The sequence below is a fragment of the Muntiacus reevesi genome, chromosome 1 (genome assembly GCF_963930625.1).
Source record: "Muntiacus reevesi chromosome 1, mMunRee1.1, whole genome shotgun sequence".
In the NCBI taxonomy this organism is placed as follows: domain Eukaryota; kingdom Metazoa; phylum Chordata; class Mammalia; order Artiodactyla; family Cervidae; genus Muntiacus; species Muntiacus reevesi.
Window position 1 is genome coordinate 137,028,443 of NC_089249.1, and position 16,393 is coordinate 137,044,835.

Genomic DNA, 16,393 nt, shown 5'->3' on the forward strand with positions numbered 1-16,393 from the left:
TGGACAGAGGAGCCTGGAGGGCTACAGTCCATGGGGTCACAAAGGATCGGACACAGCTGAAGTAATTTAGCCTGCACACAGAGATCTAACAGTTGAGTGACTGTGTAGAATTTTGGGTTTTCTTTTGCCGTAAAGGACTTTATTGGGACTGTTGCTGAATTCTGAATGAGGCTGTAGATTGGATAACAGCAGTGTATTAACTGTAATGAGGTTATTTAAAAGAACTCCTTATTTGTAGAAAATACACAGGGAAGTATTTCAGGATAAAAAACATTCTCTCTCCACTTCCCCGCCTCAGAGGGAGTGTGCAGGGATTAAAGTAAATTATAAATGTTGACGTTTGAGGAATCCAAATCAGGGTGAAGGGAATCAGAAAATTCTTCGTACTGGTCCTGCAACTTTTCTTTAGGTCTGAAATTATGTCAAAATAAAAGTTTTAAAGCAGGATGCTTGTGAAGAATTTATAATCACTTAGGGAAATGTCATTGCTGAAAAAAAAAAACAAAATTACATAATAGAGTGTGATTTCAGCTACCTTAAAAACTCATAGAGAAAAGAGTAAAAGGAAATATAGCAACATGTTAGCTTTTGTTATCGTATATCCATGTTAATGTATTTCACACATTTTTCTATAAATAGCATGCACTTCTTGAAAAATAAGGAGAAAACAAGATTTCTCAAGAAAGATGCTGGCTAACTCTCAGAGAAAACCTGAGTGAATCTTGCACTTTGTGTCTTTACCGCCACGCACCTCATTCTTAGAAGGACACTGTATACGTATGGATATACACATATACATACACAGACTTTTTTAAACTTTTGTTTTTCATTACTGATATTTCAGCTTCTCGGGTGGCTCAGAGGTAAAGAATCTGCCTGCCAATGCAGGAGACACAGGAGATGTGAGTTTGATCCCTGGGTCAGGAAGATCCCCTAAAGGAGGAAATGGTAACCCACAGCAGTATTCTTGCCTAGAAAACCCCATGGACAGAGGAGCCTGGTGGGCTACAGTCTGTGTGGTCACAGAGAGTTGGACACAACTTAGCTATTGAGCACAAGCATGAGCAATGATATTTCAAAGGAAATCCTGTATTGGGCAGTACCTGAAATAAGATGACCTCTTAAGCTTTGTCTAGCCGTGAAATTCCTGGCTTTTCTTTCCAGTTCTTTGGAAGTCAACACCTCTGCGATGCAGACAGGGTGCTAGATACCAAATGTGTAGGATGGAAAAGCTACCCAGGCCCCACAGACAGGCCAATCAGTGATTGCAATCCCTTGCTAGGTACTATAGGAGCATAGCAGCTCTTACAATGGGCGGACCTGGCTTGGGGCAGGGATGAATCTTAGACCTAGAATTTTAAGTGAAATCTTGCCATTTGGAAAAGGATAGCAGAGCATTGTGGGCTAAGCATTCTTGTGTGTCTAGCATATGTCCGCACTCTGGCCCACTGGCATGTCACTCTGGAGACCCTGGCTGGACAGGTGAGAGTTTTACAAAACCCAGGAAGCTCCAGTTCCACAGGGTCTGCTTTCCCAGGTGTTGGAGGAAGTGGTCCCGCTGCAGGAAGCAGGGGGAGCTTTGTGTGGCTCTGGAGACAGGCTCTTTGTGAACCTGAGGCCTCCATGTGCAGAATCACTGTTGGAGTTTGCCTGATGGCCCCCACCAAGAAAGCAGATGCTGCATAGGTACCCAGGGAGGATAGAATAAAGGTGATGGCAGAACCATGTTGGAGAGTTTGCTGATCTCTGATCTACTCAGTGGAATTCCTGGAACTTACTTTATTCATTTGGTATCAGACCCTTCTGCAAGGGGTCAGGTCTGCTCATGTGGCCTCACAGTATCGGTAGTCCCAGAGTTACCCCAGAGCAGTGTTGTGGTTGAGAAATGTTTTTCTTGAGAAATGTGTTCCCTGGACAGTAACTATTCTTTGAGCCATTCATTTGCTTGGGCGCATTATCCTTTCCAGTTCTTAGAGCCTGGGGCCACCCAGTACGTAAGTATTTGTTAAGCCACCATGTAACTAGATCAATCAGAGGCAAAATAGTGGTTAAGAACCCTACACTTGAGTTCGGCTGGAAGCTTCTCCATCTGTCTTGGAAACTTTTAACCATTTTAGAGCATGATATTTTCACTTGTATTACTTTCATATTTCCATAGTTTGTTAAGGACTGCATGAGTTGATATTAATTCAGGATATAATATATATACTGAGTGTTTGATTCCTACCAGTTATTATTAATAAGCATTAGTTAGCACAGTACATGAAGAGAAAGCACTGGATTCTTGGTCAAGTGACCTGCTTTCTAGTCTAAACTCCAAAAGGTCCTAGAAGTAAAGAGAAACAGAGCTGGAAAGTGGCCTTAGAAATTTTTTTAGCATCTAGTCCAACAACCTCATTTTCAGATGCTTAGAGAGGTATAATGAACCTTGCAAAAGGCTTATTAATCACAGCTTTCATGTCCTTTCATTCATTTTTAAAGCAAGAGTAGTAATCGCGGAGTAAGCCCTTAATTTCTGTTAACTAGTGTTGTCACGTTGATTCTCGGTTTGATTATCTTCCTGTCCCATTGGTCTATGAAGATAGACTTGTCCTCTTTGCGTACTGTCCTGTCCCCACTCTCTGGCACAGTGATGAGCGCACAGTAGGTGCCCAACCTATGTTTGTTGAACAACTGAAGGAAGCATCTTGCTGAAGGTAGGATTTAGGCAGAGTCTGAATCAGAACCATGTCCTGATTCTAGGGTGCAGACCCCTTTCCCTTTAACTTGAGGCAACCTGCTTCATTTTTCTGGGCTTCATTCCTCTGCGCACCTTGAATTTGATCATCAGATCCCTCCTGTGGCGAGAATGGGTGTCGTCTGCCGGCCTGTCACAAAGACCTGTGGTTGTGTTCTCGGATGGCCACTAGGTGGCGTGGTTGGCCAAATAGCAGACAAAGGGTGGGGGGTGGGGGGTGGGAAACGGGATTGATGGCCCTACCAAGAGAACAGTAGGAGTGATCTGATACCCTTATGCTCTTGGATGAGGTGGGAGGCTTGCCTTGAGGAGGAGGCAGGGATCCCAGGGTTTGCATGCATGGAGTTAGGAGCCAAGTGTGGGTTAGCTCTGCTCCTACCAACTAGACATCCTGAAACTTCCCCGGGGCCCTTGTTTCAGTGATGTCATGCATATAACATGCTCAGCGCTTCTCGGGGTAGAGGAGGAGCTCTGCAAGGTTGGCAGTGATGAGTCTACTTTTGATACCATGAAACACCACTTTTCTGTTCCCTGCCAAGCCAAGTAGATGGGCCTGAGAAGCCTTTGCAGGAGATGTCTGTGCCTTGCTCCCTGTTTCACGAAGCCAGAATTTAAAATAGCCCCTTAAATGGAAAAGTGAATGGCATGTCAGAATCGGGTTAAAGGGAAGCCTGAAATATTTGGAGGGGCATCAGAACTCCTGAGAGAGTCCCTATGGGGCTTACTCAGCACAAAACAGAGTTTTGTGCATAAGTGGAGCTCAGAGGGGAAGGGCATGGTGGGGGATAGTGACAAAACGCCCTTTGCTCAAGTTGTTCAAAGAAAGAACTTCTTTGTTTCCTGGACTTTTATTCAGATCTGAGTGTCTTATTTTTAAAATAGTTTGGGGACACTCTCCTAGGAATAACAGTGACTAGCATTTGTTATGTAACTTACTATGTGCAAAGTATTGTGCTCAACACCATACATTCATTATTCTATTTAATCCTCAACAGCAACCCTATGAGGTTGGTTGGGTTATCATGCCCATTTTATTGATGAGGAAATTGAGGTGCAAAGAGTATAATAATAGCAAACAGATACTGCCTACTTACTAGAGATCAGAAGTTACTCTGAGTGCTTTAAGTACCATCCTTACACTCCTCCTCTAAGTCAGATGCTATTATTACCTTCATTTTCCAGAGAAGGAAACAGGCAGAGAGAGGTTATGCAACCTTGCCAAGGTCACACAGGGAGTGAATGGAAGTCAGAATACAAACCCCAACCCACGCGATTCCAGAGTTGTTGGTTTGTTTACCATTGCACTGTGCTGCCTCCCACAATACACTGTATGCAGTAACAGCTTGATAAGTGTTTGTTGGGTTGAACTCTTCCACTCAGACTATAATTAGCCAACACAGAGAAGACTCCTTAAGGAAGAACTGTACCCGTCGTCACACTCCCACCCAAAAACCACTACGGCCTCCATGATGGGATATGTATGCAGCTCCATGTGCTGGATTTTGCTCCTGACTTTTTGTCAGTAATAGGATATTCGTCCATTGGAACAGTCAGGAAAATTCTGTCATCATGACAGATGTTTCCAGGAAACACTTCCACAGGGAGCATCTCAGAGAACTTTATCTGCTTCACACTTTTCTGGCAAGCGTTCCTTGGCCTTGTTTGTTCTGCTAGAGTGGTGGCCAGCCACATCTCATTAGCCTCAAAAGGCCAGGGGGTTGCAGGGTGTCAAGCCAGCCCTGCACACACGGCCGTGTGCGCGTCGGGCACCCAAGCGGGCCTGCTTCCCTGCCCTGACCCCTGGCCGGCGCCGGGGGATGTGAGCCGCAGAGGGGACCTGCTGCCTCTGGTAGCGAGCTGGCCGCGGAGGCCAGGCGGTGTTTTTGATTGTCACGGTGCCAGTGAGGTCTGAGAAAGGACAGGACCCGGGCCTCTTAAATCATTCTCTGGGTCTAATAATTCAGTCCCAGGGGTTTGGCTGCTTGTTTTTCTATGCGTGTGTTGCTGAAATAGGAAACCCGAAAGAAGTTAGACTAAAACCTCCTCCCCAGACCTGTGACTCTGCGCACGGAGACTTGTTTATGGAAGCGTCCGTCTGCTGCCGCTTCTCTGTAAGTGAACTGTGCCGTCTGGCATCTTCTCGGAACTTCTCGGCATCTCTGAGGGCGGGGGTGGGGGTGAGCTGTAGGCCTCAGGTTCAGTCTTTTCAAGGAAAGCAGTGCTTCTCTCTCTGAATATTTCTCCCTCAAAACAGATTTTTTTTTCCTCCACTGTGACAAAAATTGTGCATGTCAGAGGAGACAGAGTTTGGAACTGTCGGGGGGGAGGTGATGGTCCCCAGAGCAAGGGCCCCAGGCAGGCAGAGGTGGAAGTTTGAGAGCACAGGTAGAAAGGCTCCCATTTGCCATTGCTCCGTTATCTCCACGACTTGTCACCTTCCGGCCATGTCGGTCCTTCGCTCACGTTTCCAAGTTGCAGTTGGAAGTGGGTGGATGTCTGCTGTGTCTTTAACGAGCTGCCGGACACGTGTGAGGCAGGGGAGGTGGAAGTGAGAGGCCAAAGGCGATGCTGGACTCCTGTGGGTGTTTTCCTCTCTCCTGTCTGGAGCAGCGCTTCCTGCCTGTTCTCACGTGGAACATCATATCAGGGTAGGGAGAGAGATGCCCACAGCTCCAGGCTCTGGACAGTCAGGCCCTGCTCGGCCACCTGGGGCACCCCTGAACCTTAACCCAGGGGTGCTGCCTGAGAGGCTCTGAGCTACAGGATCATCACCCTCAAAGTCATCATCAGATTACCCCCATGCTCATCATCCACGACTCTTAATTTACCAAACCCTTTTGCTGCCAGAAGTTGGAAATTCAAGGCAAGTGTTGAATTTTAGAGATTCTGAGGTCCAGCCCCTTCGTGGGACTTTTGAAAAAACTGAGGGTCAAAGAGGCTTGAGCTGGGTCACCTTGTTGGGATCAGAACCATCCTTGTGCACACGTAACTGTGGGATCAGTGTGAGTGAGGAGGCATGACATCACACACACATGCATGTGTGCACACGTTTACATCGATACATACACATATACACACAGGGCTACACTTCTCTTAAAGTATCAGGGTTTCATATCTCATTCTAATGCAGTGTTTTACAACCAAACAGAAATTTTAAGCCACATGGCTATACCAGGTTGCCTACAGCTCAAACCCATTCCCCATCCTGAACTCGAGAGGCTTGGCGTTCAGAGTCATTGCCCTTTCGCAAAGACCACAGCACCCCGAGATCTTAGGGAACATGATGTCATTTGTCGTCAGGCTGTTTCTAGTCTGAGACACCCCTGTTATTCCACAGTGAATTATTGCAGTAGCCTCCCAACTGGTCTTCTTGAGTCCAGCCTTGCCTTTTGTACCAAATAACATAGCCAAAATGGGCTTATTATAAACTACAAACCTGCTCATGCTACTCCTTTTTCCTTCTCTCTCCGTGCCCCTTGGATTAACTAGCTCCTCTGCTGCATTCAGGTGCGGCATTAATGTTCCTCTGGGGGACCTTGCTGACTCAGCACGTCTGGTCTGGGCATCCCTGCCGTACCCTCTCCATTACCTCTCCTAACCCTGACCACATGGTCTGGAAGTTGTCTGTTTTTCTCCCCCTGCCTTGCAGATGCAAAGCCCCTTAGGATGGTGGGCATGTTTGATTAGTGTTTGTGGCCCCAGAGCGGGCACAGACAGCAAGAGCATTCAGTACACATTCGGCACCTTCACGTCTGCTGCTTGAACTTTAGTTTTTGCTTCATTCTCCAATGCCTGGCTCTGCGGCTTGTTCTTTTAAATGCCTTAGCATCTTGGTGGTATCAGGGCTCTCATATAAATAAACAACAACTTACCACTAGTGATGTCCCAGGACCAGGCTATATTTAGCACAATTTGTTCATAATTACTGCTCATCGTTATGACCCTAGGACACTATAAAACTCTTAAGTGCCCTTGACTCATCAGAGGCAAATTAAATTATTCACTTAGCAAACATTTTTGAGCATCTACTTGGTACTAAGCATGTTCTTGGCACTATAAGGTGTATAAGGATGGGTGGGGTGGGTTGTGCCTCTTGGAGTTGACTTAAATTTTTTGTTCATATTTCTTCCTATGTTGAACACTTTAAAGCACTGGCGCCTCACAGTATGAGCCCAGAAGATAGTGGTTTCTCTTCACTCAAGCATAGGAGTGGGATAAGCCTCTTTGGGAGATACAAGGATACATAAAATACAAACCCTGTCCTTGAAAGGTCAAAGGTCTAACAGAAGAAACAAGGTTTATACCTAAGTGCCTCTAAGACAAAATAGAAAGTGAAAAATGCCCTAAGAAGCTGTATCTGTTTGGGCTACAAGTAATAGGAAACCCAGCTCAAACTGGCCTAAACTGAAAAGGGGACTTGGTCTCTCACCTAAGAAAAGAAGTCCAGAGGTAGGCTGTTCCCAGTTGACCAATTTGGTGCTCATTGACAACATCAGGTTCTAGGTATCAAGTCAACCTCAGAGCATCAGCTAACTCTCCTCATAGGTACAGAAAGGCTGCAGGCATCCCATCCTCATTCCAGTACCAAAGCAGATAACCATTTCTTATGCAGCCCTCTTTAAGAACAAAGAGATCTTTCAAAAGCCCCCAACCAACTCCCCGGTATTTGTGTAGATCAGCACTGAGACACACGCTCATTCATAAATTCAGCCGTGACAAATAGGATGGAGTCATTTATGTGCCCTCGAACAATCTAGATTTTCCCTAATCACATGAGGAGATGATGCCCCTGTTCTGCCAGTACCGAGGAAACAGGGGGATGGCTATTGAGTGACAGGCTAGAGTGCTAAGCATAGACGGAATTGTTAAATAGCTCACGTTGTTCTGAGGGAATCAAGGTGACTCCTCAGTGGAGAAGCCCCCCTCCTCCCCAGGCTTCTAAGGGACGAAATGCAGGTGTTGTGAGAGCAGGCTTCCAGGAGCAAAGTTTCCAGGAGGAAGCGACATCTAAGTTGGGGCAGAAGTCTCTAGAGGGGAGGGATAGGATCAGATTTTTCTTTCAGAAACCACTGGCTGTGAAGAAGAGGTTGGGGTGGGTTCTGGAAGGCAGACCAGCCAGGGAGCTGTTGCAGTGTTGCTATAATAGTCGTGGTCCTCAGTAGCATGGTGGCGAGGGGGATAAAAACATACCCACTTGAGAAATACCAGGGAGGTCGAGTGAGCAGGACCAGGAAGAAGAAGCCGAGGTGCAGTGGGTGGAGGGAGCCCAGGGTGACTCCCGAATGTCTGGTTGGGCAGCTGCCAATGGTGACATTGCTCCCCGAGCAGGAGACCACAGCTGTGGGCATCAGGGGGTGATGGATAAAGTGGTGGGGGTGGGCGACGAGTGCAGGTGGCATCGGGGCTCAGCGCGGACTGGGAGTGGGCTTGGAAAGAGCTTAAAGGTAGTCCAAAGTCAGTGCGCCCGGGGTCCCGCTAGGAGGCTACACTTGATCCTCCTAAGAATCTGTGCAGGCAGCCGGTGGGGAGAAAGTGAAGCGAGAATGTGCGGCAAGTCACGTGGTAGGAAGGGCACGGGGCAGGGCACGTCTGTTCTCACAGGTGACTGGGAAGCGGGCTGCTCTGCGGGGACCGGAGGAAGCCGGGCCAGGCCCACGAGGGATGGGGTGTGCTGGTGACGCCTGGGCCCTGTCCGTGCGAGAGCCGTGGTACCCTGCTTTTAACCTGGCAGATGCACCGCCCCAGCTTCTGTGTGCTGCCTGGCCTGCTGGGGCAGGTGTTTGCACATGAAGAATTACAGACACCACCGGGCAAGGAGACTCACCCAGGGAGAGGGGTCCATGCAGCCCCGGAAGCAGCTCCCTGCTCTCCCCGCTCAGGCCAGTGCTCCTTTTACCAGTTACAAATCCCTGCAGAATCTTTATTCACCCTGCCCAAGCACTTTAGTAAGTGCTGGGATTACAGAGCTGGGGAGAATATGATCCCATTTGGGAGGCAGAAAAAGGCGAAAAAAGGGGGGAAAAAATGCAGTGTAGAGTGGAGATAGAAACAGAGAATGAGGGACTGTGGGGCTTTGGACTGCTCAGAGGAGGGTGGGGCCAAGGCTGGACCCAAGCAAGCCTCTGGGGGCTGCCCAGGTCCCTACCTCAGTGGTGGCTCCCTCCATCCACCAGTACACCTTGCATTATGATGTAAATGACCACCAGAGGTAGCAGTGGTCAGGGATCACCTCTTCAGTATAGAACATGAGCTAAAGCTTGGAGATATTTGAAAACAGGAGCTTTCAAAACCAAGCAAAAACATTCTTACAGTATGTTTATCAGACACCCACCACGTACTCAGCCGTGGTCCAGGGGCTGGGCATCAAAGGGGAGTAAGATGAGGTCTTGCCTTTGTGGAGTTGAGTAGGGAAGACAAGACAACCCCGTGAGCTTGCTTCTGTGGTCCACGGTCAGTGCTGGGGTGGCGCTGTAGGAGGCTGAGGGGAGGCCACCAGCTCAGCCAGGGAGTCACCAGGGAAAGTTGCTGGAAGCTGTGATCCAGATCAGGTTTGTGCAAGCCTTGCCTGCTTTGGGAGTTTTGTAGGGATACACGGATATAAATTGGTGCTTAGACATTAAGTGTCTGATAGCTAATATTATTTGCAGCGCAGATTAGCTCAGGGATGAGCTGAGAACAGACAGGATGTTGCTAAAATAATGATACCTCAGTCAACTACCAGGTGCATGAAAGGTAAAAAAGTTAAAGTGCTGAATCGTTCAGAACAGGACTAGCCAATTGTTTTCAACCTATGTGTCGCCTACAGTTGATTGGAGCCAGGTGTTGAAAGCGGATGTTCGCTCATGTCTGGGCCCAATGAGAAACGAGCATGTGATCTATTAGTGATGTCAGCCACGGGTGCAGTGGGGGAGGGGTCGCAGGCAGGCCATCATTTGCCATCCTCAGATTAGAATGATAGATCAAATCATTGGGATCTGGCAACATAAAACCTATTAATCCCACCCCTACACACTTGGCATTTTTCAGAGACGAAAGTGCTCTGTTTGTACGTGAATTTTTTTTTTTAAAGTACACCATCGTACTTTCAAAGTTGTCTATCGGAATTCCAGTTTTTTCAGCCCAGTCTCCTATACTCCTTAGACAGCTGCCCTCTTGTCACTGATGGGAGCTGGAAGCAGAGCCACATCCTGAAACTCCACGGAAAGATAAATATAGGATAATTAATTCCTACGATGATTAAGTTGTATTTCTCCCGGTGGCAGGAGAGGAGAGGAACATATGTTAGGTTCTCCTTAAGTGCAGATGCAGGGAAAGAGCTGCTAACGAGAACATCCAGTTATTCAGAGCTTCCCATCAAAGGGTCAGCACGTTCAGTCAGGGATGAGCCAGGCGCAGAGGGGCGGAGGAGAGACCACAGTTCCTTGTGTCTTGGTAATAACTCTTGCTGAAAGACAGATGTGGTACAAATGCACTGGTACTTGTCACGCTTCACGGTCATTAACCTGACGTCTCTATTGGGCTGCGTTAAATGCTGGTTTGGGTTAGAAAGCAGCCTTGAATGCTAAAAGGTAGGGAGAGGCACATTTAGTATGTGAGTTTACTGGCATGTGCGGTCTGCTCCCAGCCTGTCTGCCTGTTGTTTGGGCTTGCCTCTTCTGGAGTGTCCATTCCTTTCCACTGGTCTCGCTTTTCATGCTGGATTATCAATTAGATGTATCTTTGGGGGATGCTATTGAATGAGAACAAGGGCCAAGGTATGGCTGTTTTGGTTTTAAGTGTCCGTGAAATATTGTAGGGAGCAGTATGACCTCAGGCATTGGGTGAGTGTATTTTGGGGGAAGTGCATGTACGTTTGAACTCATGACCCTAAATACAGCAACCCTGACCTACTGGAAGGCCCCATCCTGGACAGTGCTGCCCGAGAGCACATTTATATTTATACAGAAACATAAATGGCCATTCTTGGAGACTGTGATTCTTACTACAGATGTTTTTTTGAAAGTGGATAGAATGTGAGTACATGTATAGGAGTGTGTGTATGTGTGTGTGTGGTTGAGTAAGTTCAGGTGGCCCAAGTAATAAAGTAGTTAAAAACTATTGAAAAAGTATTTTAATATAAAAGCAAAAGCAAAAGTGTATGCATCTCTTTTTGAAGTGAAAGTCACTCAGTTTTGTCCAACTGTTTGCCACCCCATGGACTATACAGTCCATGGAATTCTCCAGGCCAGAATACTGGAATGGGTAGCCATTCCCTTCTCCAGGGGATCTTCCCAACCCAGGGATCGAACCCAGGTCTCCTGCATTGCAGGTGGATTCTTTACCAGCTGAGCCACCAGGGAAGCCCAAGAATATTGGAGTGGGTAGCCTATCCCTTCTCCAAGGGAGCATCCCAACCCAGGAATCAGACCATGGTCTCCTGCATTGCAGGCAGATTCTTTACCAACTGAGCTATCAGGGAAGCCTTTTTCTTCTTCTTTTTTTTTTTTTTATGATGAGCAAAAAATACTTATTTCCCTCTTAATGTTATTTTTAGAGTGTCAAACATGTTACCTGATGCTACATAAAGTGTCATAAAATATGAAATATATGCAATCAGGGCAGGGAAGGTGGGTGGGAATCTACACAAGGCCCTGATGCTGTAACTGAAATGAATCATTAAACTGAAAGAACTGAAGTTTCAAGCACATGTACTTGCCAGTCTGATGTGAGTCGAGACAAATTATATGGCTCAATAAGAAGGTATATAAATATGTGTAGGATATTCTGAGAAACGAGTGGGCCTAGAAACCTAATCCCCAGTTATAACACTGTTTCTATGGGAAAATATGCTCCCTAAGTGCCTTCTTTGAAAGCCAACTTTTGAAACCCTGCCGATTTATAAGTTGGGGGTTAATGATATAAAGCGATCACCTACTGATGCGTAGAATTCTCAGCCCGAGTCCATCATCAAGCATTTATTGAGTAACTGCTGGGTGGATTACACTCTGATAAGCATGGCAGGGTGAAACAAAGGGAATAAAGGAGGGTTTCTGCCCTCAAGAAACTTGTACCTAGCCTGAGAGGAAAACATCCCTGCAGAGCAACCCGAGAGCATTCCCAGCACCCGAGCTACAAGGCAGGGGTCCTGCAGGCCGCAGCGTGAAGGAGGGATGTGAGGCCCTGTGGTTAATCAGGAAAATGTGGGCCCCCCGGCCGAGCCTGTCCCTATTTGTTTGTTATCCCCATAGGCACACCAAAGACTTTCCCATTCTGCCCCCGAGAGCCTCCCAGAAGCGTGAAGGCATGGCTGCAGGGAATGTCACATGATCCTAGGATGCTGAGCCATTCAGAACCACAACTGGCATGCGGTGTTACCTTATAAGGAAAGGTTCGGGCTTCTTCCCTTTTTCCTTTCTTTCTGTCTTCCTTTCTTCTCTCTCTCTCTCTGTCTCTCTGTCTTGAAGGTAGGTAGACTCTTGGCACTCTGGGCAGGGATGTACCTCCTGTGCCCAGAGTTCCAGCTCTTCAGCCCACCCTAGTGAATCCGAGTCTTTCTGAGATTTGGAGCCTGACTGTGTGTGTTTGGGGTGTCTTTTTCTCAGAGACTCTACACATGAGAAGGCGGTGACTCAACAGCAGCAGACAGGCCGCTTGCCTTACTTGTGAGACAGAGCTTTGGCTTTTCATTTAGCTCCAGCCTGGAGGTCACCAAAAGGGAGAAGGGACATCGGGAGGGGGGCAAATTGACTGTAAAATTCCTGAGTCCGGGGCTGTGTTCCATCCCCCCAGGAATGCTGACAGCCTGCAGAGAGGGGGGCTGTGACCCAGGCTGGCCTGCCAGGTAAGGCATCCAGATCAACCACTGTGTCCTGATGGGAAATACCTAAAAATAGACTGTTTGCTCCCTTCTGTACATTGTCTCCAAGAAGTGCTTCCCAGAGGCTGGATCAGCAAATAATTGTGCCCAAGGCTTCCTTATGGTTCTGTTCTTTAGCTTTTAGAGGCAGAGTCCTTTTTACTGTTTATGCAGTGGGGCAAATAGGGTGAGGGTGGTGACATTCCTATTCAAAAGGTTTAAAATAGTAATAGTAATGTAGCAGCAAAGATTTCTTGAGTCTTTACTATATTCCAGGAACTGGAAGCATTTCATGTGATTCACCTCATTCAGTTCTCCTTATAGCCCTTAACAGAGTTTTTGCATTATTATCTCCATTTTGCAGATGAGAAAACTGAGGCTTAGGGAGGTCATGTAACCTCTACAGAGCCTCGCTGCTAGTAAATGACATAAAGCTGGGACACACACACGGATCTGTCTGCCTCCACATTTAATTACCAGATATTTCTTCCTCTCAGAAAACTTTTTATTTACAGTTTCTTACAAATCTTGCTCCTACTTCTCCTGCATTATTTGGGAAGGAAAAGAACTTCTTCTCCCAGGGCAGTAAGAAGAGGGAGAGGCCTTGGAAAAATAAGTCAGAGATGGATTTATTTTGAAAAAGGAGGGTTTGTGAGGGAAGTGTTGAGCTGGCCAGCTGAAAGGGAGAGGTTGTTCTGGACTCCACGTGTGTTAGGGAAGAATGCATGGAAATGAGTGGGAGAAACAGAAAGTAAACCAGGACAGGGCAGGATCCAATGGAAGGAAATGTGATAGTCAGCAAAGAAAGGGGAGCCCTGCCTGCAAAAGCAGCGTGTTAATGATTAGTGCTCTGCGAACGTTGCAGGCCTCACGTGCCCTCCACGGGTATGCAGAACTCCCCTGTATGGGGGAGAGTTGCTCTCCAAAAAACAAAACCATGAGATTTAATTCTGAGTTTCTGCAGGGACAGGATGAAATCACCACTGGAAAAACAAGAATGGCAGCACATGTTAATTATTTCAGGAACTCTTAGAGGATGCAAATAAAACACCAGCCATCCCAAGGAGAGACAGGGCCCTTCCTCTACCCTCTCTCTCCTTGCTCCCCCCACCCCCCCACCCCCATCAGCATCCCATCCCCTTCTTGCTGCCTCAGTTGAACATTCCACATCCCTTGTGTTTCTCTGGGGGGAAAAAAAAAGCCTAAAGGAAATTTTTGTAAAGCAACTGCATCTTCCCAGAAGCCTAGGTATCCCCTCTGGCCTTCTCTGACCTTCGAGGCGGATCGATCTTTGATTGGCAACATAGTACTACTTTCTCTGCCTCCAGCATCTGGAAAGTCAGGGATTTCTTTATGGATCTTTAACCCAACTCCTGAATACCCAGGACTTACCCCTTTAGAAGCACATTTTGCAAAGCAGAAGAGTTCCATGCAAAGTGAACACTTTGCAGGTTTTCTCTTCTTTTTACCCTCCCTAAAAGAAAGGTTCTTTATCCCTGCCCTCCCTCTCTACACCAACCCCCGCCCCAGGCCGGCTCACAGTCTGGTTTTAATATAGCAAGTTCTGTAATTATTTGTCTTTTGCAGATTAGGAGACTGAAACATTGCAGTTACTCTCCCTGGGTTCCCACTTGGCCCCAGTGACTAGAACTATGCCCCACCATCCTTGTCCTCGTGGCCAGCAGCCTCAAGTCCCACAGTATCTCTGCCTTGGCACAGGGAGCCGACATTGTTTGCATAGCGTACATTCCTGGACAATTGAACTATCCAATTTAACCTTCAGAGCATCCCCATCGGTTTGTGGGTGTTTGTTCCGGGGAGAGGGGAAGAGACGGTGACTTTCATGGTTCACACATGATGCTACCCACACACACCCCAAATTCCAAACCTCTATTCTCTAGAGATTAGAGATGCAAATTGCATCTGTAAAATTCACAAGTCAAACATTTGCTTCAGTCATTTTATCTGGAAGCACATAGCATTAATTCTTGCTTCTTTATAATGCTCCCCAACCACACCCATTGTGTCCCATTCTGTGAAAGCTTTTTAGAAATATCCCCCCCTAAAAAAAAAGCCCGATTTCATGTGAAATTAATCTTCATTAATAAAGATGTTATAATAACATATCAATCTTGAAATGCATTCTGGTTATGATTGGTACCTAATCAAAGAAACTTTAAAACTGGTATCTCCAAAACCAAATCCTGTATCACCCAACATTCAAAAGAGTCTTTATGCTTTTAAAAGTGGCATTTTTGCAGTTTTGTGTACAGGAAGTTTGAGTCCAGAAATGACATTAGGAAAGGTATGAGTAAGATGAAACTCACCAGTTTTTCTTCCACTTATTTTGAGCGAATTTTAGTCCCCTCCCCAAAAATAAAACTTTTAAAATATGTTTTTCGCTTTGGGGATATTCAGCTGCCTTTTGCTTTCAAACTGGAATTTAAGCCTTCTCCATTCTTATCACCTTCCTTTGATCTCCTTTCACCTTTCCTGGATTCTAAAAGAAGAAATGTTTTAGAGCCTTGAAATCAAAATAAAATTGCAGCCTCCCTGAATTATTTACCAGTACTCACTTGGGTTTAACCATGATCATCTGCACATAATTTAAAAATCAAAACACCAACTGGAGGATTTAAGCCAAACCCCTATTTTTAGAACTGTATTAAAAAAAAAAAAAATGGCAGACTTTATTTTCGGCCAAACAGCCACGGAGGAGGCTCCTGGGCATTCTTCCATCCCTCGGGGCAGAGCTGGGCTGACCACCTCCCTGCCTGACTCCCTCCTGATGCCTTCCCCAGCCCTAGCTATTTCCCAGCCTCCAACAGACTGGTCACTGCAAAGCAAGGATGTTGCAGTACTTAATTTAAAAAAAAAGAAAAAAGTGTTTTGTAACTTCCCTTTTAGTTCTAGTGGATTTGTGTGCTCCTTGAGCTTGGGGGTAAGGTAAGACTTTTTTGTGTGTTTCTTTTTCTTTAGATTAAGAATGGAGGAGAAAAGTTTCCTTATGTATTCGTACAATCATGCCTTTGTCAGCAGGCAGTTTACAGGGGAGTCAGTTTTTTTAAAAGAAGAGGGCTCTAGCCTTTAATTATCCCAGTTGGCATTCAGCTTTAGAAAGCCCATGTACCTGCTGAGTATGTTAATTTAACCACTTTATAGTATCTTAGGGGCTTCCCTGGTGGCTCAGACGGTAAAGATTCTTAACTCAATCAGTCTCCCACCCAAACCACCTCCTCTAAGAATTCAGAGGAGTCTGGAGATACATGAGAGCTTTGTACCTGCATATCTTTCTTTCTTTTTCTTGGTACTTTGGGCTTTAATTAAAATCTTTACTTCAGTTTTTTTGTTGTTGTTTTCATTTGGTTTGAGTTTTATGTTTTTGTACCTCATGCAACTTTTTTTTCTATTCAAACTGAAAATTTTATTACATATGTTAGCAGATGCAACAGGCATTAACAGAAATTCTTATTTGTCTGCACCCCTGTAGAATATGGGGGCCAGGTTCAGTTTTGTTCAGTCGCTCAGTCATGGCCAACTCTTTGTGACCCTATAGACTGCAGCACACCAGGCTTCCTATCCATCACCAACTCCTGGAACTTGCTCAAACTCATGTCCATTGAGTCGGTGGTGCCATCCAACCATCTCATCCTCTGTCGTTCCCTTCTTCTCCCGCCTTCAATCTTTCCCAGCATCAGGGTCTTTTCCAGTCAGTCAGTTCTTCACAGCACATGGCCAAAGTACTGGAGCTGCAGCTTCACCACATGTCCTTCCAATGAACACTCAGGACTGATCTCCTTTAGGATTGACTGATTTGGTCT

General features: G+C 46.3%; 1 protein-coding gene across 7 annotated transcripts in view; it reads left to right on the forward strand.

The window, feature by feature from the left end:
• The window catches only part of GNG12 (G protein subunit gamma 12), a 132,878-nt gene that overhangs the window by 67,203 nt on the left and 49,282 nt on the right, over window positions 1–16,393 (forward strand). The window contains exon 1 of one of the 7 annotated variants that reach the window (XM_065911226.1): window positions 4,741–4,848. The exons of 5 other annotated variants lie outside the window; for them this stretch is intronic. The gene's annotated coding sequence lies outside the window, so the exon portion shown is untranslated. Of the gene's footprint in view, window positions 1–4,740; window positions 4,849–15,414; window positions 15,519–16,393 lie in introns of those variants that run through there. One more of the 7 variants, XM_065911227.1, reaches the window with a different exon arrangement.